The sequence below is a fragment of the Arvicanthis niloticus genome, chromosome 15, assembly GCF_011762505.2.
Source record: "Arvicanthis niloticus isolate mArvNil1 chromosome 15, mArvNil1.pat.X, whole genome shotgun sequence".
In the NCBI taxonomy this organism is placed as follows: domain Eukaryota; kingdom Metazoa; phylum Chordata; class Mammalia; order Rodentia; family Muridae; genus Arvicanthis; species Arvicanthis niloticus.
In genome coordinates this window covers 23,975,483-24,000,228 of record NC_047672.1, presented here as the reverse complement: position 1 = coordinate 24,000,228, position 24,746 = coordinate 23,975,483, and the positions used below count along the sequence as shown (strand labels likewise).

At 46.8% G+C, this 24,746-nt stretch overlaps 1 protein-coding gene and 1 long non-coding RNA gene across 4 annotated transcripts in view; both read right to left on the bottom strand.

Moving 5' to 3' along the window:
* Dennd2a (DENN domain containing 2A) overlaps positions 1-10,946 on the bottom strand; it is a 91,460-nt gene extending 80,514 nt beyond the window's left edge. The window contains exon 1 of one of the 3 annotated variants that reach the window (XM_076913503.1): positions 10,929-10,946. The gene's annotated coding sequence lies outside the window, so the exon portion shown is untranslated. Of the gene's footprint in view, positions 1-10,207; positions 10,357-10,462; positions 10,682-10,928 lie in introns of those variants that run through there. The other 2 variants (XM_034519076.2, XM_034519077.2) reach the window with 2 other exon arrangements.
* A 10,533-nt stretch (positions 10,947-21,479) lies between these two features.
* The window catches only part of LOC143434527 (uncharacterized), a 28,484-nt gene continuing 25,217 nt past the window's right edge, over positions 21,480-24,746 (bottom strand). The window contains exon 5 of the long non-coding RNA XR_013104058.1: positions 21,480-21,800. This is a non-coding gene — a long non-coding RNA (uncharacterized LOC143434527). The remainder of the gene's footprint in view (positions 21,801-24,746) is intronic.

Here is a 24,746-nt window from a genome sequence, read left to right as displayed (position 1 = left end):
AGCCAATCAGACCTGCTTTCTGGTTAATTCCTTAACGGCCATTCTATGTGGTCCTAGGTGACTAGTCAAATACTGGCAGAGTGGTATTTCAATCCTCTGACAAGTGGCACAAAACGTTATCCCTTCCTATCAGCCTTGACCTGGGTTCCAGAAAGGGATCAGCAACCATGATAATGGGGAATCAGCCCCTGTATTTATAAATGATTACAGGCGAAAGCCAGTTTCAAGGCTCTGGGGGAAGAAATTTGAGGACTTGTCTCTGGCTCGTTCCATTTGCAAAATGTCTCTCCTCATCTTGAAAGCTGCTTTCTCTTTCCCTCCAATAAACTGTCATCCAGGGCCTTAAGCTCTATGTGTATGTAGCTAGAGGCAGCCTCAGTGTCCTTAGTCAGGGCTGGGTCAGACATCCTGGCTGGACTGTGTTTGGGAGTAAGCAAGAGGCTCTCTTGGTCTTAACCATGCAGCTGGGAACTAAGCTTAGTTATTTTGAGAGCCATTAAACAGCTCTGTCCCTTTTCTGCCACTTTCCCATCATGTTAGATGCTTCAGTCAGCTGGGAGGTAAACAGAGATCATTGCGACCTCTTTGATGTCCTGGGAGCTTATGAATGCTGATTGCCGCGAACACAAACGATGACATGGGCCAGATGGAAAGGGTGACAGCCACCAAAGGATGCCAAAAAAAAAAATCTCTCTAGTTTGCTGGTCACCTACTCCATTCCAAGGCTGAACTAATGTTACCTGTGGCCTAAAGGATGAAGTAGAGGACCCTAGGGAGCCAGGCACAGTGCTCCAGTAAAGAAGCTCGGAACAGCCAGCTCGACATCAGCAATCTGTCGTTACAGCTCCCATCTCTGACCAAGTCTGTATAGAGTGGTCACCCTCCCCCTGAAAGGGATGTGGGTCCCAGGTCTCAAGCTGCCCATCTCACACTTGTCCAGGAACCAAACAAGAGCATCCACTCCAGCCGGGCGATGGTGGCGCACGCCTTTGATCCCAGCACTTGGGAGGCAGAGGCAGGCAGATTTCTGAGTTCGAGGCCAGCCTGGTCTACAGAGTGAGTTCCAGGACAGCCAGGACTACACAGAGAAACCCTGTCTCGAAAAACCAAAAAAAAAAAAAAAAGAGTGTCCACTCCCTTGTCACTAATTAACAACCTACCAAAGGAAGGTTGTTGTAATAGGGTTTGTCCCAAGGTGAGCTGGAAGGGTGGGCACGGTACCCACCTCCTCTGACTCAGATCAGAATCATCCACCTTGCCCCCTCTTCTTTCCTGGGCCCAGGTTTTAACTCTAGAGGGCTAGAGGAAAGTCTAAGTTCTAAGTCTAGGGGATAGAAGAATAGTACCCAATTATTCTGCTCAGCCAACTGGGTCAAAAGAGTGAGTGCTTCTGGCTTTCAGCCTTTGCCAGCAAAGCCACAAGGTGCAGGCCTCCAGGCCTCCAGTTCTGCCTATGTGTCTGTGAAAACTCATTTTTACTTACGCTGAGTACACACAAGCAGTCCCAGCTAGGCGAGAGGTAGCGACAGAAGGGTCACAAGTTTGAGGCCAGCCTTGGTAATATGACAAGACCCTGTCTTCTCTTCAGAAAGAAGGCAGCTGGATGTGGTGGCAAATTCCTTTAACCCTAGAACTAGTGAGGTAGAGGCAGGTGGTTCTCCATGAGTTTGAAGCCAGCCTGATCTACAAAGAGAATTTCAGGCCAGCCAAGTGCTATATAGTGAGTCCCTCAAAAAAGGAAAAGGAAAAGTATTCCCCTTTAATGATGATTTTTAAGGAGATTGATTTTATTTATGTGTGCTTGTATGTGAGTGGGTCTGTATGCACACATGCATGTGCAAATGTGTATTTGGGTGGCCATGGAGGCCAAAAGCAGATGTCGGACCACTTGGGGGCATAGGCATTTGTGAGCTGCCCCATGTAGGTGATTGAGTTAGAATTCCAGTTCTTAACAACGAAGCCAGCCCCCTTAGTATTTATTTTTCCTTTTCCTTTGAGACAGGGTCTTTCTATGTAGCTCTGGCGATCCTGAAACTCACTATATAGACCAGTCCAGTCTCGAGATCTGCCTGCCTCTGCCTCCTGAGTGCTAGGATTAAAGGTGTGCATGGTTGCAACCTGGTAAGCTTTACGTGGTGGTGAGAAGTGAGTCTGGAGGAGAACCCAGGGATTCCTAAGTGGTAGCAAGTACTCTGCCACCACATGCCTAGCCCTATTTTACCTACCTACCTTCTTTCTTTTTGTCTGAAACAGGGTCTCACTAAGTAGCCCTAGTGAGCTGCATCTGCAATCTACTCAAAGTCACAGAGATCTGCCTGCCTCTGCTTCCCCTCCCCATCTTGCAAGGACTGGGCTTAAAGGCATGTACCAGCATGTCTGGCTTCCCAGTTTTACCTTCAATCTGCCCCCAGTTTGAGACCACCCCCTTATCTGCAGGGTAATACTTAGGCATGCAAGACAGACACCGCCTCTGAGCCACATGGAAAGACCCAGTGTAGCTTGTACACAAGTCATCTGTCACCCAGTATGGATTTGACTAGGGAGCACGCACAAAGTTCTGTAATAACATTCAACTACATAGTGAGTTGCAAGCTAGCCAAATAGCTACAAAAAATAAGAGAAAAATAAACACAATAATAAATAAATAAATAAATAAATAAATAGTGCAAAGGAGAAAAGGGAGGCACCATATGGCACATCCTCCTGCCTCAGCACCTAGGGGTGTGCTACCACACCCATCCTGAACTGAGTCACACAAAACTGACAGCAAGAGACAAAAATTGAAGCAATTTTTTTTAACAATCCATCCCATTTTCCTTATAAACTATAATGTGCTGTCTTTTTATACTTAACAAGCCTCAAAATAACAAATTACTTCTGAATGTGCCATACCACAAACTTTAATTTCATATAAACTTAAATGAAAATTCATAATGAATTCAGCATGGAGTGGTGTGGAGACAAGTGAAATAGGATGATAGGTAATATATAATTTTTAAAAAGACCATCAGAACTTCATCTTCAGAGGAGCGACTGGGCACTAACGCTACTCAATAAGTACACGGGCTTTGAGATCCTCTTTAATCCAGCAATTCCACTTTTAAGAATTTAGCTGACAGAAATATTAGACCCAGGGCTTGTGGCAACATCATTTGCAGTAACTAAAATTGGACCATAATTGATAGTTTGCTCAAATTAACTTAAACAGGCAGCTGCTAAAAGGAAGGCTGTTAGGTGGAATTATTCTCATAAAATGCTGTTATATTGTGGTACGTTACAGAAATGTTTCCATTTTCAGACACACACACACACACACACACAAACCTACACACATATGCAAAGGAAAAAAAGACCTAAGAGTCTTGGTGATACAAGCTTGTAACCATAGCTTGCCCCATAGGTGGGGCAGTGAGATCAAAGTTAAGGTCTGCTCAGGCTGTGAGTTCAAGGTCAGCCTGAGCAAGTTAGTGATGCTCTGTTTGAAAACAGAAAGCTAAAAAGGGGGCCCAGGAATTAACCCGAGCTTTTCCAGCACTCTTAAAGCAGAGGAAGGACAACTCTTTTAGTTTGAGGATAGCCTGGTCTACATAGTAATTTCCAATACAGTTAGGATTATAGACTGGAGCTTGTGTGGGCAGTGGGTGGCGGTGGGGGGGGGGGGCATTAACAAAAATTAGACATGATGCTGATGAGATGGCTCTGCAGGTGATGACACCTGATGCAGGCCTGATGAGCTGCGCTTGATCCCAGGGACACACATGGTAGAAGAAAAGAAACTGAATCCCCCAAAATGCCTTCTGCCCTCACGAGCTCTGTGGTGCTCATATGTGTGTGTGTGTGTGTGTGTGTGTGTGTATGTGTGTGTGTGTGTGTATATATATATATATATGTGTGTGTGTGTGTGTGTGTGTGTATGTATATATGTGTGTATATATGTGTATATATGTATATATGTGTATATATATGCATGTATATATACATATATACACACACAGACACATGTGTATACATACATGTGCACCCTCGTACTCAATATCTCTCTCTCTCGCTCTGTGTGTGTGTGTGTGTGTGTGTGTGTGTGTGTCATTCTCACTCTCTAAATGTAATACAAACTTAAATTAGAAGCTGGAGAGACGGCCCAGGGGTTAGGAGCACATGTTGCTCTTGCGGAGGACCTGAGTTCGATTCCCAGCATCCACATCAGGCAGCTCACAACCACCTGTAATTCTAGCTGTAGAGAAATCTGATGCCTCTGGTCTCCACCAGCACCTGCACACACATTCATGTAACCAAAGATAAAATAAGTCATTAAATTAAAAGGTTAGGATACAGCTCACTGGTAGAGTGAATGCCTACCATAAGCAAGGCCTTGGGTTCAATTCCCAGTAAAGAAAGAAAAGAAAAAGGGATCTGGGGGATTTGGTTTTATATACAAAACATCAACCTTCTTTGAGGCTGGAGGGAGCCTAGGGAATATGTTTTCATCATAGTCTCCTTATATGTTGCTGAAAGGTTCTTGTTTTGTTTTGCTTTGTTTTTCGAGACAGGGTTTCTCCGTGTAGCCCTGGCTGTCCTGGAACTCACTCTGTAGACCAGGATGGCCTCGAACTCATAGCGATCCACCTGCCTCTGCCTCCAGAGAGCTGGGACTAAAACTGCTCAACTCTGAAAGGTTTTAGAGTGAACGCAAGTTTTCTTAGCTTACATGTAAGCATATTTTCAAAAAGTGTAGAATTTAAAGCATAACACAAAGGAAATTAATTCGACACTGTACTTGAACTAGTCTGTTAAGTGTCCCACTAAGAGCCACCTTCACAGAAAAAATAGCTAGTCACTGTCTCAGTCATGACCATAGTCACAGTCATGGGTCTCCAGCCTGACCCCACCCCACAGCTTGATGCTCTCTCATGTCCTGGAGTTTGAGGGCAATGAATCTCTTCCCTGAGCTCGTTGCAAGGGTGAGTCACCCCATCGTGCTGAGGCTAGGGGAAAGCCCCATTACTTGGTTTTTTAAACTGAGCATTTTGAGAAAGTCTCTGAAGAACTGAAACTCATGGAGGGGGCGACATAAAGACAAAGCTATGACTAGCCCAGATGATACAGGACCCAAATTCTATGCAAAGTGACTTAATTTTGGCCTGAATCAGCCTTTGCTTATAAAACCAGAACAAGGGTCTGACAGTGGCTTTTCTGCATGGTGCTGTCTTCTGAGTATCAAAGGTGAGGGCTAAGCTGATCACTTGCCTCCAGTCACTCAAGTGCAGACAGGTCCAGCAGTCTCTCTGCTACAGCCTGTGAGAAGACCTTCAACAGAACCTGGGCCACCCTCTGGATTCTGAGGAGACCAGTGGTTCTGGCTGCGGAACAGCTCACACATGAACGCTTGAGGCTGTTGACTGGGCCCCAGGTTGGGTCCCTTGTGCCACAGAGGGACAAAAATATGGACTGTGGGCTACAAAGATGGCTCAGTGGTTAAGAACACTGACTGCTCTTCCAGAGGTCCTGAGTTTAATTCCCAGCAACCACATGGCGGCTCACAAACATCTGTAATGGGATCCAAGGTCCTCTTCTGGTGTGTCTGAAGACAGCTACGATGTACTCATATATATAAAATAAATAATAAAATCTTAAAAAAAAAGAATGTGGACTAAGAGATGGCTGAGAAAACAGTAAGACCTCACAGCTCGGAGTGTGTGTCTGTCAGCCATTTCACATCAGAAGACCATTTCACTGGTATCCAAGGTAGCTCAGGAACCCCCAAGCCCTGGTCTTAAAGTAACCACCAGAGTAACACAGAAGGGCCTGTGTAGACTTAGAGGTGAAGCAGCAAGATCAAGAGCTACACAAAAAGACTGTGGGACACACAGCTCCAAGCAGGGCCAGCCTGGGCTACTTGGTACCTGTGATACAACCCATATGTCCCTGAGAACCTTTTGGAACTCAAGGTTTATCTGTGTTCTGGTGAAGAGCCCTTAAGAGGTGTTGAAACCTGCGACTCTGAAAGTTAAAATCATCTGGAGACCACCCCACCTCTCACCCCTAAAAAACCAAACCAACCCAACTAAATGAACAAAAACCACCTGATGTTCAGGGTCCACTCTCAGAGACTTTTTTTTTTTTTTTTTTTTTTTTTCCTATAACTGGTACAAAGGTGAAATGGGAACACCAGCTATTTTTAAAAATCTCCCTCCTGGGGGCTGGAGAGATGGCTCAGTGGTTAAAAGCACTGACTGTTCTTCCAGAGGTCCTGAGTTCAATTCCCAGCAACCACATGGTGGCTCACAACCATCTGTAATGGGGTCTGATGCCCTCTTCTGGTGGGTCTGAAGAGAGCAAAGGTATACTCATATATATTAAATAAATAAATAAATTGAAGAAGAGGAGGAGGAAGACAAGGAAGAGGAAGAGGAGGAAGAGAAGAAGATAATAATCTGAAACAGGCATGGTGGGACTCAGCCCTGGGAGGACTATAGTGGTTCAAATGAAATGTCCTCCATAAGTCTCGGGCATTTGAATAATCAGTCCCCAATTGGTGGCTGTTTGGAGAGGATTAGAAAATACTGTGGAAAGTAAATCACTGAAGGTGGGCTTTTGGTTCCAAAAGTCACACCATTTTGAGTTAGCTCTTTCTGCTTCCTGTCTGCGGTTTGAGATGTGAGCCCTCAGCTGGCTCTCCAGCCAATTGCCACATGCTATTTGCTACCTCTGGTTTGCTGTATTGGACTCCAACCCTTCGGAACCATCAGCTCCAAATAAACTCTTTCTTTTATACGTTGCCACAGTCATGATGTTTTATCAAAGCAATACAAAAATCACTAGTACAGAAGGCTGAGGCAAAAGGGTGGCAGGACAAGGCCAACCTACATAGTGAAACATTGTCTCATAATCAAAGGCAAAGAAACGTAATGGAGGGCGGAGTGCTGGAGAGATGACTCAGCAGTTAAGAGCACTTGCTGCTCTTCCAGAGGACTCAGGTTTGATTCCCAGCACCCACATGGCAGTTCACAATCATCTGTGACTCCAGTTTCAGGGGATCCAATCCTCTTCTCTGGCCTCTATGACTACCAGGCACATGTGTGGCACGTAGACACACATGCAGGCAAACATCCATACACATAAAAGTTTCAATTAAATGAAGAGAAAGGAAACTTGATGCGGAGAACAGAACCCCACACTTCCTCAATGTTAACAATGTAATAATAATGTTTCATGACAGGTCTGTCATGAAACTTACAGCGCTCATTAGCAAAGCAGTGGCCAGGATTCTGTAGGCTGTCAGCCTCATGCAGACATCAGAGGGAAGGGCCACTGAGAAACCTGTGCACAGTATGTAGAACTTCCCAGCTCATTCTTTCTGACACTTCACCTTGTGCAAACAATACCCTCATGGTTGGGACCTCTTGGGCAGAGGAGTTCAGATCTGCCCAATCCTACCCTCCCATTTAGATTCAGACCCAGAATCAAGGCCGGAGGGCAGAAGGATCTGGGCCGTGTCAATCAGAAAGGAAATTGAAATAAACGCTGCTCCCAAAGTTACACCCCAGCTGACACTCCACCTCACCAAATCCAGACTGTTCCCCTAGACCTGAGGCACACGGTACAGGAGGGCTGTCCCATGGAGTTTGTCGTCTCAGCTTTGTAACACTCACAATGGAGATTTTTTTCCCCCCTCTCTATTCCCCCCCCCTTCTTTCTCAACCTTATCTATGTTTGTCATTTTGTTTATGTGTGAAGACTTTATTTCCCCCCCTGTCACTCTCTACGCTTCACATGAAGTTCCTCTGACTAACTACCCCTTGAGTTCAATTCCAGGAAAAGATCTGTTCTGAAAGTTCATTTGTATGCTTTCTGTTGTCCCTGATCCAAAGCTATGCAATCTAGTGCATTTTTGTTTGTTCCTAAGCTGCCAGAAAACTGGAAGCCAAGTTCATTGTCCAAGTGCTGCAATCTGCTCCATTCAGGCCATTCAAAATGTCCCCCCTCTTCTGCTCTCTCCTGCTGAACGTCTCTGGGTCTGGTTTTTAGCTTCAGTAACCTCATCCTGTGCCCACACCCATCACCCTTGCCTACGTCTTGACATCCAGACCCCATCCATTTCTCCTGCCTCACCGCTGCAAAGCCTGGGTCTCACTGGCCTCATGGCCACAGTGAGTTTTCTAAAACACAAAGCTGGTTGTCATTCCTACCTTGAGAAACTCTTCCTTCCACATTCCACCTTGCCCTGCCTTGCTCAGACAGACAGACAGATGCATGCACATGGGAGGTGTCAGAGAGAGTGGTAGAAGCTCTGACTCTGTGCTGTAGTCACAAGGATTCTCCACCATGCCTGCCTCTCTCCTCATCCAATGACTTTGTATCTGCTGTCTCCTCTGTCCCAGACAACCTTCCCTGCACTTTCACAGTGAAGTGACTCCTAGGACATCCACAGGCATATCCACTCTGAATTCTCCTGGCTCTACAGCATACAGCATGAATAGCCAGGCCAGACTAGAATGATAGCTTCTGGTAGCTTTTTAACCACCATGTCCCCACTCATCAGCATATAGAGTCATTTATATGAGCGAAGTAATGTCCAGGCCAGTGCATTCTTCCAGAATGAACATCCAGACAGGAAACTCCCTTCCTTACCTTACAGTCTCTGAGGTATGGCAAGATGGCTCAGCAGGTTTGCTGCCAAGTCTGATATCCTGCAGGTTCAATTCTGCCCACCCACATGATCAGAGGGCAGGACTGACTCCTACAAATTGTCTTCTGATCTATATACAGAACTGCTAGCACATACACAATAAATAAACGTGCAATAAAATTATTTTAATTAAAAAAAATAGTCTCGGGCTGGAGAGATGGCTCAGCGGTTAAGAGCACTGATTGCTCTTCCAGAGGTCCTGAGTTCAATTCCCAGCAACCACATGGTGGCTCACAACCATCCAATGCCCTCTTCTGGTGTGTCTGAAGTCAGTGACAATGTACTCACATACATAAAATTTAAATATATATATATATATATATATATATATATATATATATATATATATATATATATAGTCTCAGAGCTAGAGACATAGCTTAGTTGGTAGAGAGCTTGCAGGAAGCTCCAGGTCTGACCCCTAGCATCTCATAAAGGTTTGTGCCATGCTCCTGTAATTAATTCTAGTGTTTTGGAGGCCAACTCAGCGGCTGGAGAAATGGCTCATCAACTAAGAGCACCGGCTGCTCTTCCAGAGGACCTGGGTTCAATTCCTAGCACTGACATGGCAGCTCACAACTGTGTATAATTAACTCCAATCCAAGAGGATGGGCACCAGAGCCTCTGTAGGTACTGCAGGAACAAGGTGTACAGACATACATTCAGGAAAACTCATAAGGATATATTAAATTTTAAAAAATTAATTCAAAATCAAGTTCAAGGTCTGTTTATGCTACCTGAGACCCTGTCTCAAACAAACAGTCCCTGAACTGAGCCTGACTGTGCCTACCAGTAATCCCGAATCTAGAGAGTTAAGGCAAAAGGGAGGACTGTAAGTTTGAGGCCAGCCTGAGTCACACACTGAGACCCTGTCTCAAATAAATAAACAACAGTCAGTTTCTGTTTGTCCTCAGCTTCCTCTCAGAGTCCACTTCTCCCCCGTGTGGGCCATCCCCTAAACAGTCTATTCAACTCTTCAGGTGTTTGATACTGAAGGCTTTTCTATAGTAACCACAGCAGGTGCAAGTGTTTCATAACAAATTACTGTAAATTGCCTATTATAACACTATTACCACACCCTACAATTACCTGTCTTTTGGGGAGCTGAAGTCACAACCCTGAAAGCCATCAGATCACTTGGCCAGAAGTCAGCCTGTTCCTTCCTCAGCAGACCGGTTAAATCAGGGTCCCCCGCACTTTCCTAGTTCCAATCCAGGGCCAAGGAAGGCACTCATTAGCTTCCTGTCTCTAGTCCTCACTACAGGATTCCACGCGTTGAGCTCCCTCTGGGTCAGTGGTCTGACTCCATATCTCAGTGAGTCTCCTCCACAAGACTATATCCTGTGTTGTTAAGAGACTTACCCTGGGCTCCATCTACTCCCAACTCTATCCTTGGGGGGAAAGTGGGAGAAGTAAACTTCAACGTACCCCACTTTCCAACACGGCAAATCCTGACTAGAGCCGTCTGGACTCCCCAACCCCGGCGTACACACTAGGTCTCACGCGCGCGTACTCACTCACAGGCGCCCCGGAGCTCCGGCCACAGCGCAGGGCCCGGCTCTGCCCCGTTTCTCCAAGTTTCTTCGTCCCTGTAGTTAGCCCGACCCGGGAAAAAGCTGTGGATCGCTCCCTGCGCGGGTCCCCAGGGCCCCGCTGAAGCGTCCCCAGCGCCGCCTGCGAGGAGCCCCGGCTCACGCCTGCACAGCTTCCTCGTCGCCCCCGCTCCCCCTCCCGGGTCTCCCCGAGCTCGCTCCGCACTCCGGCGCCCGGCCCTACCTCTCCACGGGCGGCGGCTCCGCGGGTTCTGGGGCGCAACTTGCGGTCGCCCGGGGCGGGGGCGGCGGGGGCCTGGGGCGCCATGGCCCGCTGCCCTCCGCGCCTTTGTCCGCGCGGCCTCCCCCGGCCGCCGCGAGCCCCTCCGGTCCCCGCCGCGCGCGCTCCCGTCCGGTCCCCGCCGCCTCCGGCCTCGGAGGCGCGCTGCGTCCCCTCCAGCCTCCCGCGCGCGCGGCCCCTTCCTCTGCCTTGGGCTGCGCCGCGACCGTCTGCAGTGACGCGCGCCCCCTCCTCCCGACCCATCCCGCGGCTCCAGTGAGCTAATCCGCAGCTGGCGGGCGCCCGGCCGGTTGCCACAGCAACCACTCTCCCAGGGCCCGCCGCCGAGGGGAGCCACGGTAAACAGGACCTTCTGCCGCACTCACTCGCCCCCTCGCCTTTCGGGGGGTGGGGGAGACGGTGGCTTAACCTTTTCTGTGCTGAAGATCGCCGCGCCGGTTCTCTTCTATCCCAGCCTGCGTCCATGCACTTAGCCAGGGGCCGAAGACCAGATTTAGACAGCACCAAAGCCGTAGCCACACTCCCTGTCCGAGCTTTGTTTCTGGACAGTTAGGGTGGAAGCCTCAGGCACATTTGCCCCCAAGCAACCGACAGTCACAAGGTAGGCCTTCCAGACCCGCTGGCCCACGTTTGCCCACAAGCAACAACTCACAGTCATGAGACAAACTATTAGGACCCAAGGGTCCATATTTGCCCCCAAGCAACTCAGGAGATGGGCCATAAGGATCCAGGGGCCCACCTCCCTACAGAAGGGTACAGAATGTGTCCCAAGTCCTGGTCAGGTAAAGTGATGAGAGAATTGGCTTTCTACTCCACACTGGTCCCACTTACACAGGGCACAGTCAAAGCACACATACAGGTTTTAAGACAGATTGCCAAATTGAAGTCCACTTGAAAATGCTGTAGGTCACCAGAGAGCCAACACAGGCTGGGGCATTCTCTGGGACTTTGATGGCCAGCGATAGTAAATCAGTTATAGAAGGTGGAGAAACAGGACAGAAAAGGCAGCCTTGCGAGAGGGAAGAGTATGACTGGTGTCTGAGGGGGAATCACATGATAGTGTTTGGGGAACCCTTAAGTGGGAGGGAATACAGACCGATGGGTAGGCTGGGGAGTGGGGTGGGGGTGGGGGATTCAAGTGGCCTGTGCAGGATTTAAATATTATGCTTAAAGGCAAAGGGGTCCAAGCAGAGGAATGCCAGATGATAAGTGCTCAGGCCTGACAGTGACAATTTATCTGCCCTGTGGGTAGGTGCCAGCCAGTCTCCTTCCTGGCTATTAGAGACCTTCAAGAGTTGACCTATGTTTCTGGAGTAGCCTAGTGGCCTAAAACTTAGGTTGGGGTGGGCAGTTGCGGGTGGGGTGGGTACAGACCCAGACTTCTCACAACTTTACAAAGTGAGTCCTCAAAAGAAAAATAGAGCTGCAAATAAAGAGGAAGGCCCGGCCAGGCATGACTGTAACCCCAACACTCAGGAGACTGAGGCAGGAGATCTCTCTAGTCTGTGTGCAGAGGCTGAGGGCTGATAATGAGAGAGGATTCAGACACCAGAGAACTGGAACTTAAAGTCCCAGGCGAAACAAAGTTGCATGTCCTTCATAGCTGAGGGGTTTGCTCATTGCAGGAGACCGTTGAGGCCTTCCTAAATTCTTCATGCCACACCCATTTCAATGAAGCACTGTAGACGTTTGCCAAGTGTAAACCTTTTTTTTTTTAAAGTGTTAGCATTCAAAGTATTGCTTTGTTTGCATCTTTCTAAGTTTCCCCTTTCTAAATAAAGATCAAAGGCTTGGCTTCGTGGGGGTTAATTACTCCCAAGGCCACAGGGTACCCCTCAGCAGCAAACTGACAAAGTTCAATGGGAGCTGGGCCAAGACCCCAGCTGGCTCCCTCCCCCTGCCCAAAGCACAAAAGAGCCTGGAGCCTTTGAGTGTCTGGCTTCCGGATAGCGAGTCGCATCCTAGGTGGACACGAGAAAGCAAGCTCTGGCTGAGGACTCAAGTCAGTCCTTTGACAACCCCCAGGCCACAGTTTTATCATGGATTCTGGGCTCTAGCTCCTCTTAGGAAACTACATCTGCGCCTGCCCTGTGGGTCAGGGTTTGCTGAATGTTATACTGGGCTCTTCCCATCCCTGTCTCCTCACTTCCGTTCTGCTCCCCTGGTTGCTGGGTCTTCCTATGGTTCGGTCACCACGACCTAGATCCACTCACTGTCCTCTTCCCACTTTGTCTGTGTGGCCTGTGCCGGCTTGTGCCCAGTTTTCCCAGCTGTTGGTACTTTTGGTCCCACCCAAACCCTGGTGAGTCTCTAGTTTCAGGTAGCCCAAAGTAGCGCCCCCTCCTCACTCCTCGCCCCCCCCCCTGCCCCCACACTCGGTAGGTGCTCTGTGCTGGGGACGCTCCAAAGCACACATCCCTTACTCTCCCTGTCTGTCCGCAACCTCTCTCCAGGTTGGAAAATGAGACCTAAGGGAGGCATGAAGTCAGCTTTCTGTACCTACAGGAGTGCGGTTTCACCATCTCCCCCATAGCAAAAATGTTTGGATGTTCCAAGTTCATTGTTTAAAAAAAAAAAAAATTGCATTTGCATATATCCTACATGAATTCTTCCACACTCTTTAACTCATCTCTAGATTATTATTAATTCCTTCTACCTAATCCAATGTGTTGTATAATTATACATTTTTTGAAACTGTGTCTTATTTCCCTGGTCCCAAATTTTCTATGTAGTTGAGAAGGACGTTGAACACCTGACCCCCTTCCAGGTGCTAGGACAAGAGAAAAATTATATATATATATATATATATATATATATATATATATATATATATTATATATATATGTATAATTATGCCTTCTATGGTGATGTCCATCTCTAATCCCAGCACCTGGTAAACTGAGGCAGGAAGAACATGAGTCCAGTGCCAGCCTGAGCTACATAAATCTCCCAGGAACCCCTACCACAGGATATACACCTCAGGATCTTTTCCACCAACCATTGGCTGAATCTAAGACTTTAGAGCACACAGATACAGAATCCTCCGATGTAAATGGCTGACTGTATAATCTGGGTCAAGAGGGGAAAGGTAAGGATGAGACAAGAGGACAAAGTTGACTTCCTGTAAGCTTTTAATTCTGCTTTCTCTGTCACAGCGTCGTCGGACCTCTTCAGAACAGCTGTTGTCTCCTTCCCTCTCTTTTCTTTTCTTTTTTTTTTTTTTCGTGTCCTGTTGAAGAACATAGGTGTTGGGTTAGAAACCCAGATTCAGCTCTAAGAACAGGTTGCTTGGTCTTTGAGTCCCTTATTTTCAGGAGTAAAGTAGAAATAGAAACAGTTGTAACAACATCGTTGTGTTGGTGGGGATGACTTCAGAGGATAATGGAGAAGAGGGTCTGCTGAACTCAGATTGGGTCTCCTGTCTCCTGTTATTTTCTCTCTCTCCTCTGTGTGTGTGTGTGTGTGTGTGTGTGTGTGTGTGTGTGTGTTTGAGAGAGGAGGGGAAAGGGGAAGAGAGAGTGGGAAGAGAGATCGAGAAGAGGAGGAGGAAGAAGAGGAGGAGGAAGGTGTGGTGTGGTGTGTGGGGTTATTTCGAGGGCTAGAGGAGGGCAGTGTCTTTTTTTTTTTTTTTTTTTTTTTTTTTTTTTTTTTTTTTTTTTTTGGTTTTTCGAGACAGGGTTTCTCTGTGTAGCCCTGGCTGTCCTGGAACTCACTCTGTAGACCAGGCTGGCCTCGAACTCAGAAATCCACCTGCCTCTGCCTCCCAAGTGCTGGGATTAAAGGCGTGCGCCACCACCGCCCGGCTGAGAGGGTCTCTTCTTGAACCTGAAGTTTACATTTTGTCTTTGGTTTTTTTCTCTTTCTTTCTTTCTTTCTTTCTTTCTTTCTTTCTTTTTTTGTTTTTTTGTTTTTTTGTTTTTTTGTTTTTTTGTTTTTGCTTGTTTGTTTTTTGTTTTGGCTAGAGCAACTACAAGCCCCCAGTGACCCTGTCTCTACCTTCCCCACCCAGGACTGGGGTTATGGACTCATTCAAGAACACATCCAGCTTGTTTTGTGGGTGCTGGGATCCGAACTCGGGTCCTCACGATTGCTCCAGTCCCCTTAACCACTGTGCCATGCCTCTAGTTCTTTTAGTTTAGTTTCCCGCTTTTCTCTGCTTTCTCTTTTCCCCAAGAATACAGGGCGTGTCTGGCTAGAGATCAACAGGGAGATTTACTTCTCTCCCAGCAGAGCCTTCTATTAAAGAGTGATAAGCAGCCCAAAGCTCACTTGCCTCACCCATCAGTCAGGGGAGTTGGGAGGGAGCATCCCAGGGACCTGAGCAGGTTAGGGCTACTGAGAAGCTGGGTATCACCCGAAGGAAGAATAGCCTTCGGACTTTGCCTTCAAATTTTCTCGTTTCTAGCAATAATCGTTTCGGATGCTAAATTTTTCCTGAATAACTTATTTGTTCCAAGGCACTGTTCCCTGTCGTATCATGAATCTTATCAGAGAGCACATGAGCCCAGGCCTGCCTGTTCGCTGAACTCAAGTTCTTTCTTTCACCGCAGACTGCCTGCGAGCGGTTCTACCCAGCACTGCTTTTGTAGGTCTCTTGATCAGCATCCATGTCTTTGCTATGGTTCCCTCTTGTGGAAGATACAGGTAGTGCAACGACTTGGGGCGCTCTCGGATCGGGCTTCCTCCCAGCTTAGTATATATATTGGGACGGGCTCCTTTTGGGCTCTCGGCAGGTTCTATATTTCGACGCATTGATACTTGTCTGCCAGAGCATAGGTGAAACGTGTACACAGAGTCAATGATGAAGAACAAGACCTTTGGTTAACTATTCTCTTGAACGCTGGTGTGAAGAGAAGGAACATGTATCTATTGGATAAGGTAGAACAAAGGAGGGACCTGAGGGGGAGGGGAAGACAGGGAAAAGTGTACGTCTCGACAGAGTCTTGATCAAAGCTTTCTCATCTGGAGACCATGCATACCCACAGGATTTAGAGCCTGTGGAGACATCCTGGCGAGCCCTTTTCTAGTCTTCCTTAGGAACCTGCTCTTTTCCTTCTTAGGAGGCCATCTCCTCAGGCCCGTTCTCATCCCATGGTTAGGCCCATCCTTGGCTCTGTCTCCCTCACTAGGGTGTTAGCAGAATATCTGGTAGGAAAAAAAAAGAAGAAGAAGTTGGAATGGTGGTTCATGCCTTTAATCCCAGCACTCAGGAATGCAGGGGCAGGCAGGTCTCTCTGTAAGTTTCAGGACAGCCCAGTCTACAAAGCAAGTTCCAAGGCTGTCCTGGAAGAACAAGAGAAACCCCTGTCTAAAACAAGGGAAACCCCTGTCTTCAAACCTCCCCCCCCCCAATAAAACAAAAATCAACCAACCAAATAAAAAAATTGGCTATGCAGGCCCACATTCAGAGAAAAAGAATGTATGTATACATTCATGTATGTATGTATGTATGTATGTATGTACATATACATATGAAAAAATTAATTTACTCAAAATTTTGATCAGAAGTAGGGATTCTTTTTGTTTGTTTGTTTGGGTTTTTTGTTTGTTTGTTTGTTTTTTAAGACAAGGTTTCTTTGTGTAACAGCCCTGGCTGTCCTGGAACTCACTTTGTAGCCCAGGCTGGCCTCAAACACCCGCCTCTACCTCCCAAGTGCTAGGATTAAAGGCATGCAGCCACCAGCACCTGACCAGAACTGGGAATTCTAAGAGCAGGAGTTCAGAAGCACGCTCAGCTACACAGTGAGTTGGAAGACAGCCTGGGCTACAAGAGCCCGGGTCTCAACAAATAAAACCAAACTCAGGAAATATGCACATGTAGATTTAGCTGAATATTAGTCCAGTAGGGCCCTGTCACTCCTAGTACAGTATTTTATGCATAGAGTTCAGTTCCTAGGGGTCATGTAAGTTCACTCAGGTCCCACCACAACCACCGAGCCTCCCTCAGAGAAAGCAAAACACGAGCAACTTAAGGAGGGGCTGGTTTACCTAATTAAAGAGACTCTGCCTTGACCTCTCTGTCTACACCCACTTCTCCGCCCTCCCCACCCCCCAAAGTGGCTTGGACCTTTGAGAAAGTGGACTCATCTATGAATGAATGCCAGTGTAGCTCTTCATGCCCACTATAAGCCTGGGACACACAGATGCCAGGCAGCTGGTACTGAGTCAGCACCTCTCTCTTCTCAGGTGCCCGGGCAGATGGGGGTCACTGGGTCCTTGGGAACTCCAGCTCCAGCAGTATGTGTCCACCAGTCTCACGCCCATTCTTCTTTTTTCCTCAGCAGGTATCAGGTGGTACAAATGCTTATGGAGCTGCCTTCTAGGCAGCTCCTATACTAGCTTCTCGCTATTAGAGATGACTAACCAGAGGTTAGCTGGTTGGCTGCCTTATTACGGGTAATACCATCACAGCTTGAAGGTTGTCATGGCTACTGGTCAGGCTTTTTGTTGTTGACTGGTTTTGTTTTAATATTGTTTATTTATGGGTGTGTGCACATGCCTGCAAGTACCCATGGATGCTGAAAGGTGGCGTTGGAGTTACAGGCACTTGGAATTCATCAGACACAGGTCCTGGGAACCAGACTCTGGTCCTCTGAAAGAGCAGCAAGTGCTCTTAAGTACTGAGCCATTTATCCAGCCTTTGCTTTGTTTTTGAGAACAGGAATCACTCTGTAGCCCAGGCAGACCTGAAACTCACAGCAATCCTCTTGCCTCGGCCCCTTGAGTCCTGGGATGCAAGGGTGAGTCACCAGGTTCAGCCTGGTCAGGCTTTCAGAACAGATAAGTCACAGGTCTCTGGGCAGCAGAACTACTGGGTGTAGCACACTGGAGCCGGAGGTATCAGAGATAGGCGCACCCCTACTTCCCACACAGAGAAGAGGGACTGTCCCTGCAGTGTTAACACAATTCTAGAGTCTGGGAAGGGCTTGCAGGGAGCTTGAGCAAAATCAGAAGGCAGAACTGAAGTGGGAGAAACTGATACAAAGAATGACTACAGCTCCAGTGATGAGCAGAGGGAATGGGAGAGGTCACTGAGCCAGCCCTGCATGGGGGAGGATATGAAGGCAATGATGCAGGGCATGGTTGACAATGGCTTTCTCCTTCTTTCTTCAGAGTTCTGACATATTTTTCCCCACTCTGCATATGAGTGTATGGGGATGGCTGGAAATTATATATATGTGTATATATGTGTATATATATATATATATCATATATATCATATATATATATACATATATATATGCACATATATTAAATGGCACTGGAGAGTAAATCCACAGATACCAAGCAAGTGTTCTGCTTATCCACAGCTCCACCCCATAACCAAAATTTTTACACCAAGCTACAACTTTCTTAGGGATAAATTGCAGGCCAGGTGTATCACACAGGACTTGGAACAGGGTCAGGGGCTGACCTCAATTTTTTTTTTCCAGAAAAGACAGATTTTAGCTTCTCATTGACCGCTTTGGACTGTAAAAAATAAGGATTTGCAGTTTACAGGTTGCCAGTTATGGTATTTTGTTAATGCGGCCCAAAGGGACCTGTAGGACCAGGGTTGTTTCCAACACTGTGTGTGAAGAGGTCAGAGATGCAGCTAAATGTCTTCCAGTTCTGGGACACCCCTCCTGCACTACTCCCTCTGCAAAGCAGAGAAGCATCCTGTTCAGAATGTCAAAAGTACAGAAACTAGAGATGGAGAACAGTTAAGAGCACCGGCTGCTCTTCCAGAGGACCCTGGTTCTATTCCAAGCACCCACATGGTGGCTCACAATTATCTGTAATTCCAGTCTTAGGGCTCCCAATGCCCTCCTTTTTTGCTTCCACTAAGCATGCATGTAATAAATAGATATGCATGCGAGCAAAATACCCATATGCATAAAATAAGAAAACAAGCTTCCACTTCGTTCTCCTGAGCACCGTATGTGCCCTGCCACATATCTTTCATGAAAATGTGTTATGTAGGAGGTGCTAAAATGATAGGCTCCTGTGCAGAGAGTCTGGACCGCTAGGGGAAGCTTGGTTGCACTTCAAAGTGAGTAGCGACACCTAGTGGAAGCAATGTGAACCACACCAGCAGGGACGCTACCAAGAACTGGAGACTTTATTTGCTGGCTTTTGCTGTTGAGAGAATCTGCAAGTCAATAGAGGCCTAGACAAGGACACTGGGCTGTTTACTCAGACTAACCTGTAGAAAGGAAGCTGGCCACCATTGTGGGCAGAAACTTATATTCTAATGGAGCAAATACTGGTGAGTACAGGTGTTTCAAGGTGTGCTGGGCCCAGGTATTGCTGTGGGTGGTGGTTGAGGAAGGGGTGTCGATTCATTTCTGTTGCTGTGATAAGACATTCTGATGAACAACTTAAGAAGAATGGGTTATTTTGCTTCATGAATTGGCTTATTTTTAATTTTTTTTTTCTCACTATGTAGCTCTAGCTGTCCCAAAATTCACTATGTAGACTAGGCTGGTCTTAAACTCATAGAGAGCCACTTGCCTCTGCCTTCCAAGTGCTGGGATTAAAGGCATGTGTCTACCATGCCCGACTAATTTGGTTTGTATCCCAGGTTCCATTTCATCATCAGAAGTCAAGGCGGAAACTCAAATAGCTGGTCAGTCAAATCAGGAGAACAGATCCCTGTGTGCCCTCATCTGGCTTTCTCCTGTCTTACATAGTTCAGGATTCCCAGGCCAAGGGAATGGCACTGCCCACAATGGGCTGGGTCCTCTTACATTAACTAACAATCAAGACAGTCCATCACAGACAGGAGCGCAGGCTGTAGAAATTTAAGAGTAAAAAGAAGCTCTGGCCGAGCAGTGGTGGCACACGCCTTTAATCCCAGCACTTGGGAGGCAGAGACAGGCAGATTTCTGAGTTCGAGGCCAGCCTGGTCTACCAAGTGAGTTCCAGGACAGCCAAGGCTATACAGAGAAACCCTGTCTCGAAAAACCAAAAAAAAAAAAAAAAAAAAAGCTCTGATTTCGGTTTTAAACTCAAACATTAACTTCCCCCAGCGACGCATTCAGGGAGAAGCACATTTCAAAGACTCAAACACACATTCCAGAAAGACCCAAGATAGGAGTTTATGAGCCCTTAACACAGTAAACCTGGGTAAACAGAAACTACTTAAGCTCTTTGTTGTAAAAGGTAAGGTGCAAATTTGAGTTACTTAGCAGCCTGGACTGGGAACGGCTGTTTGAAATTTAGCCTTTGTGGTTATTGTTTAAGAGGTAATTGTATAACTGCTCTTGTAAATTCTATAAAATGGTATATAAGCTGCCATCAGCTTTAATTCGGGGTTCTTCTTGCCTGCATGCAGAATACTGATTGTATACTGATTGTACCCAGTATACTGATTGTAACCTTGTCATCAATAAACCTCATGTTATTGCAGCAAATCCCGTCCCTGAGAGTTTCTAGGGGAGCTCATTCCCTGGTTTTGGATCTTTAGGTCCAACGAGGCTAGCCTGATGTAGGCAATCCTTCTCTCAGGGTTTCTTCCTAAGTGATTCTAGGTTGTTGCATGTTGACCTTTCAAAATAACCCTCACAGCTATGCAGCAGGTGGTGGCTGACCCCAAGGAAGCTGAGTCTTCCAGACACAGCAGGAATGAGACACACATGAATACACAGACTGTGACAGCCCACAGGAAACCTGCACAGGTCAAACTAGACAAAATCAGCACTAAAAAGGGGAAATAGACACAAAGTGCCACCACTGAGCAGGAAGCTATTTGCAATTGAAACCTGTTGGAAAGGGAACATCTGCCCACCCCCACCCCCTCACCCCCCCCACCCCCCGCCCCCCCTGCACTGGAATGTCTTTTTATATATCAGCCACAGGCCAGGCCAGGCCCCATCCCTAGAAGTAGTGAACAGCACAAAGCAGACGCCATGGGTTTTGCTCTTGATTTTTTGTTTTTAAATTTTTTTTTTTGTCTTTAATAGGTTTTTTGTTTGTCTGATTTGATATATGGATGAGCTGGGAGGGGGAAAGAATATGTTTAAAATACATTTTATAAAGTTTTAAAATATAAACTTAAAAAATTAATCATCATAGATACATTATGTGATTGTTTGGCTGTCCACAGTTGGTTTTGAGTTAGAAGTATGGTGAAACTGGAAAACCGGAGATCTTTTTTTTTTTTTTTTAACTTAATTTTTTTTTTTTCCGAGATAGGTTTCTCTGGGTAGCCCTGGCTGTCTTGGCGCTCTCTCTCTCTGTAGACAAGGTTAACCTCAAACTCTCAGAGATATGCTTGCTCTGCCTTCCCAAGGCTAGGATTGAAGGCACCACCATTTTTTTGGCCCTGAAGCTGGCACTCTTAAAAAGGTAAGTTCTCCTTATTGTAAGCCTATAGCTGGTGCAGGGGGTCAGAGGTCAACCATAGCTCCACTTATTTTTGTGGGTGGGATGGGGTGGAGTGGATGTGGGCTTTAACAAAAGCAAACTGGAAACATTTATTTATTTATTTATATGCTAGTTTTGGACTTTTGTTCTTTCTGCTTGGCCTTTCTAAGTGTTGGGTTACATTTGTGAACTTCTATGTTCTCCTGGCAGGACTTAGACAGGGTTTCACTATATAGCCCGGGCTGGCCTGGAACTCACAGAGACCTGTCTGTCTCTGCCTCCAGAGTGCTGGGATTAAAGGCATTTGAGGTGACACCATGACAGGTTGAAGACTTTATTTTAAATGAGATCTTCTTCTACTGGGCATGGTGGCACATTCTCGTAATCCTAATCACAGCACTCAGGAGACAGAGGCAGAAAGACCAGAAATTCAAGGTTATCCTCAGGAACATGTCAAAATGGAAGCCAGCCTCAAGAAACTTGAAATCCTATCTTAAAAACAAAACAAAACAAAACAAAATCAAAAACTGCTTGGCGTGATGCCTTACAATTATAAGCCAAGCACTTGGAAAACTGAAGAAGGAGGACCTGAAGTTTGAGGGCACCTTGGCCCTATTGTGAGATCCAGACCAACCTGGGCTATGGAGTAAAGCTTTGTTTCGAAATAATAGTAATGAAGATGATACTGCAAAATAATAAAATAGAGAACAGATGAGATCTCCCACAGTCCTTCTTCCATGGCAGTTGCATGATGAAGGAGACACAGAATTGTTTCTGCTTTTCTTTAGATGAAGATGATAAAAAATGATAAGGTTTGCTAATGGCGGAGACTAACATGCTACACACATCTGGCTTGCTGCTGCTGCTTCTTCCTCTTCCTCCTCCTCCATTCTTTTTATTGATCCTTTTGAATTTCACACCGTGCCTGGTAACCCTGTAGAGTGAAAAATTATAAAGGCCATTTTATGAAATGTTGTAGACTTTTTCTTTGCCCTTAGACCTGGGCAGAAAAATGCAAGTTCCAGAAAGCGGAACTAAATGTAAGATTTTCACTACCCCAGGACACATTCCAGGTGAAGGACACTGCCCCTGAATCAAGCCTCAAGCAGTAGGCCCACCTATGGGTGGGAGAGGCCCAAGGCAGGAAGACACATTCCTGACTACAGATAAAGATGCTGCCACCTAGGTGGGGCTATAGCCGGAAGATAGTTAATCTGAAATAGTTGGTAATGGCAGGATAGGACACAATGACATGATAAAAACCACATTTTTGAGAAGAATGCAGGGTGATTTCCACATGACACTAACCATTCAGGGTGGGTTTCTCTGGAATGTTTCACTATTCTTATGTTATGTATCCTTAGCAACCCCTCACCCCGTCCCCACTCCCCTGGTTTGTGGCTTTTCCCTTTAAAACCCTCCACGGACTGAATGGGGTTGAACCCCACTCCTGTGCGAGTGCGTGGTGAGACCCCTGGCTGCCAGGTTTCTTCCCTAATAAACCTCTGCTGATTGCATCCAGGTATGGTTTCTTGTGATCTTTGGGTGGTGGTCGTGATTTCCTGATACTTGAGGAAGGGTCTCCCGAGTATGGGAGTCTTCAACCCTGCTTATCTCTTCATCCCTCCAGCTTCACCCCCCTCCCCCTCCCCCCCCCCCACCCTTGCAACCTCCTTGCCAAAAGAAAACAAACAACCAAACATCTCATCTTGGAAGCTGCGGTGTGCCCTGGTGTGTCACACAGTATGCCCTTTTGCCCAAATAGCTTTTCTTGCAAATGTTCATTCCAGTGAGTTATTGGTCTAGATTGAGGCCTCCCCTTTCAGCACACTATAAATAATCCTCACTGGGGCTTCTCTCCGCTATCCTGTTGTTGCCTGTGTCATGGAGATCTTGCCGCCTTGGTTCTGGAGGATCAGTCCCTTTAAACACTCCAGCAGTTTATAGGTGAGGTAGATGTTGGGGTAGGCCAACTCACAGCCTTGGATCTGGGCCTGGGTGGTAGCTGAGTTGGTTAGCCTGACAGCTCTCCAGCACTGTCCCTGGTTTTACTGCTGTGAACAGACACCATGACCAAGGCAACTCTTATAAGGACAACATTTAAGCAGGGCTAGCTTACAGGTTTAGAGGTTCTTCCAGTACCATCAAGGCAGGAGCATGGCAGCATCCAGGCAGGCATGGTGTAGGAGGAGCTGAGAGTTCTACATCTTCATCTGAAAGCTGCTAGCAGAATACTGGCTTCCAGGGCAGCTGGGATGAGGGCCTTAGAGCCCAAGCCCACAGTGGCACACCCACTCCCTGGGCTAGGCATACTCAAACCACCATACCATGCAAAGGGCAGTGCCAGCTCACCCCAGTGCCACAGTTGGCCAGAGGCTGGCCAGCTCTCCTGCTCTCATGCCCTCCTGGTCAGCTCTCCCACACTGCCCAAGGAAGGGGTATGGCCAGCTCTCCCAAATGAGGGCCTTCTTTTTTAAACTATTATTTTATGTATATGGGTGTGTTGCCTACATGTATGTATTAGACATGCACAGACGTCAGAAGAGGGTGATGGATCCCACGGAACTGAAGTTATACATAGTTGTTAGCAGCCATTTGGGTGCTGGGAATGGATCTGGGATCCTCTTAACTGCTGAGCTATCTCTCCAGGACTCCCTGTCCCTTCTTGAGAGCGGGTCTTACCTTGTATCCCTGACTAGCCTGGAGCTCCCCTTGTAGACCAGGCTGGCCTTGAATTCTACCTCCTCTACCTCCTGAGTGCTGGGCTCCCATGCACTAGGAAGCCCAGCACTGGGCAGCGTTAGGAAGATTAAAAAACACTGCTTTAGGGGATCTTGTCTAACTTTAGTCGCATTTCTCTCCCCATGTCCACCTTCCTGTGTCCTTTTTGGAGAGATAAAGATCCAGAAAAACTTGTCTGGGGTCATACTAGAAGATGCCATGTCTTAAAATGATGTACTCAGAACTATTCAATCTTCTGTGAACAACTTTGGGACAGAACAGGCAAATGAGTCGGGACAAAGGTGATATTTAGTAATTAGTGCCTGGCCACAATTCTTTTCTAAAATTTCTTATTAGATAGATTTATTTATTTTATATTATGTGTGAGTGTTTTGCCTGTATGTGGATTTGAGCACAGATCCCTCTGGAACAGTAAGTTAGAGATGGCTATAAACCACCATGTGGGTGCTGAGAATTGAATTCAGAGCTTTTTTTTTTTTTTTTTTTTTTTTTGGCTGTCCTGGAACTCACTCTGTAGACCAGGTAGGCTAGGCTGGCCTTGAACTCAGAAATCCGCCTGCCTCTGCCTCCCAAGTTCTGGGATTAAAGGCGTGCGCCACCACCGCCAGGCGAATTCAGAGCCTTTACAAGAGCAACCAGTACTCTTAACCACTGAGCCATCTTGTAGGAATTAGGTTAAACTTAATTTTTAGTTAAAGTTAATTTTTAACTGACCCAGGACATATCCTGGGAGGAGCACATTCCTTAGTCCAAGGACACACCCTGCTGGATTAACATTCAGAGGAAAAGCAGATTGACATTCCTCAGACCACAGGGGAGGGAGCCCACCTGTGGGCAAGAAAGGCCCAGAGCAAGTAGACACATTCCGAAGGACAGACCAATCCTTGCCACTTACAGACAAGGGTGGTCCTTGCCACCCCAGTCCCCAAAGACCAATCAGTTTAAAAGTCACACTGTTCTGCCAATCATATTGTGCCTAGTCACTTTCTCTAGTCCACCCCTTAAACTGTATAAGAACTGCGTCATGGTGTTAGTGAGCCAATGTTGGGGGTAGGGGGGCTGGCAGATCACGCTCTCCAATGCATGAGGAGCAGTCACCACCGAATCCTGCCCCAGGGTCAACTTGTCAGAGTCTTTG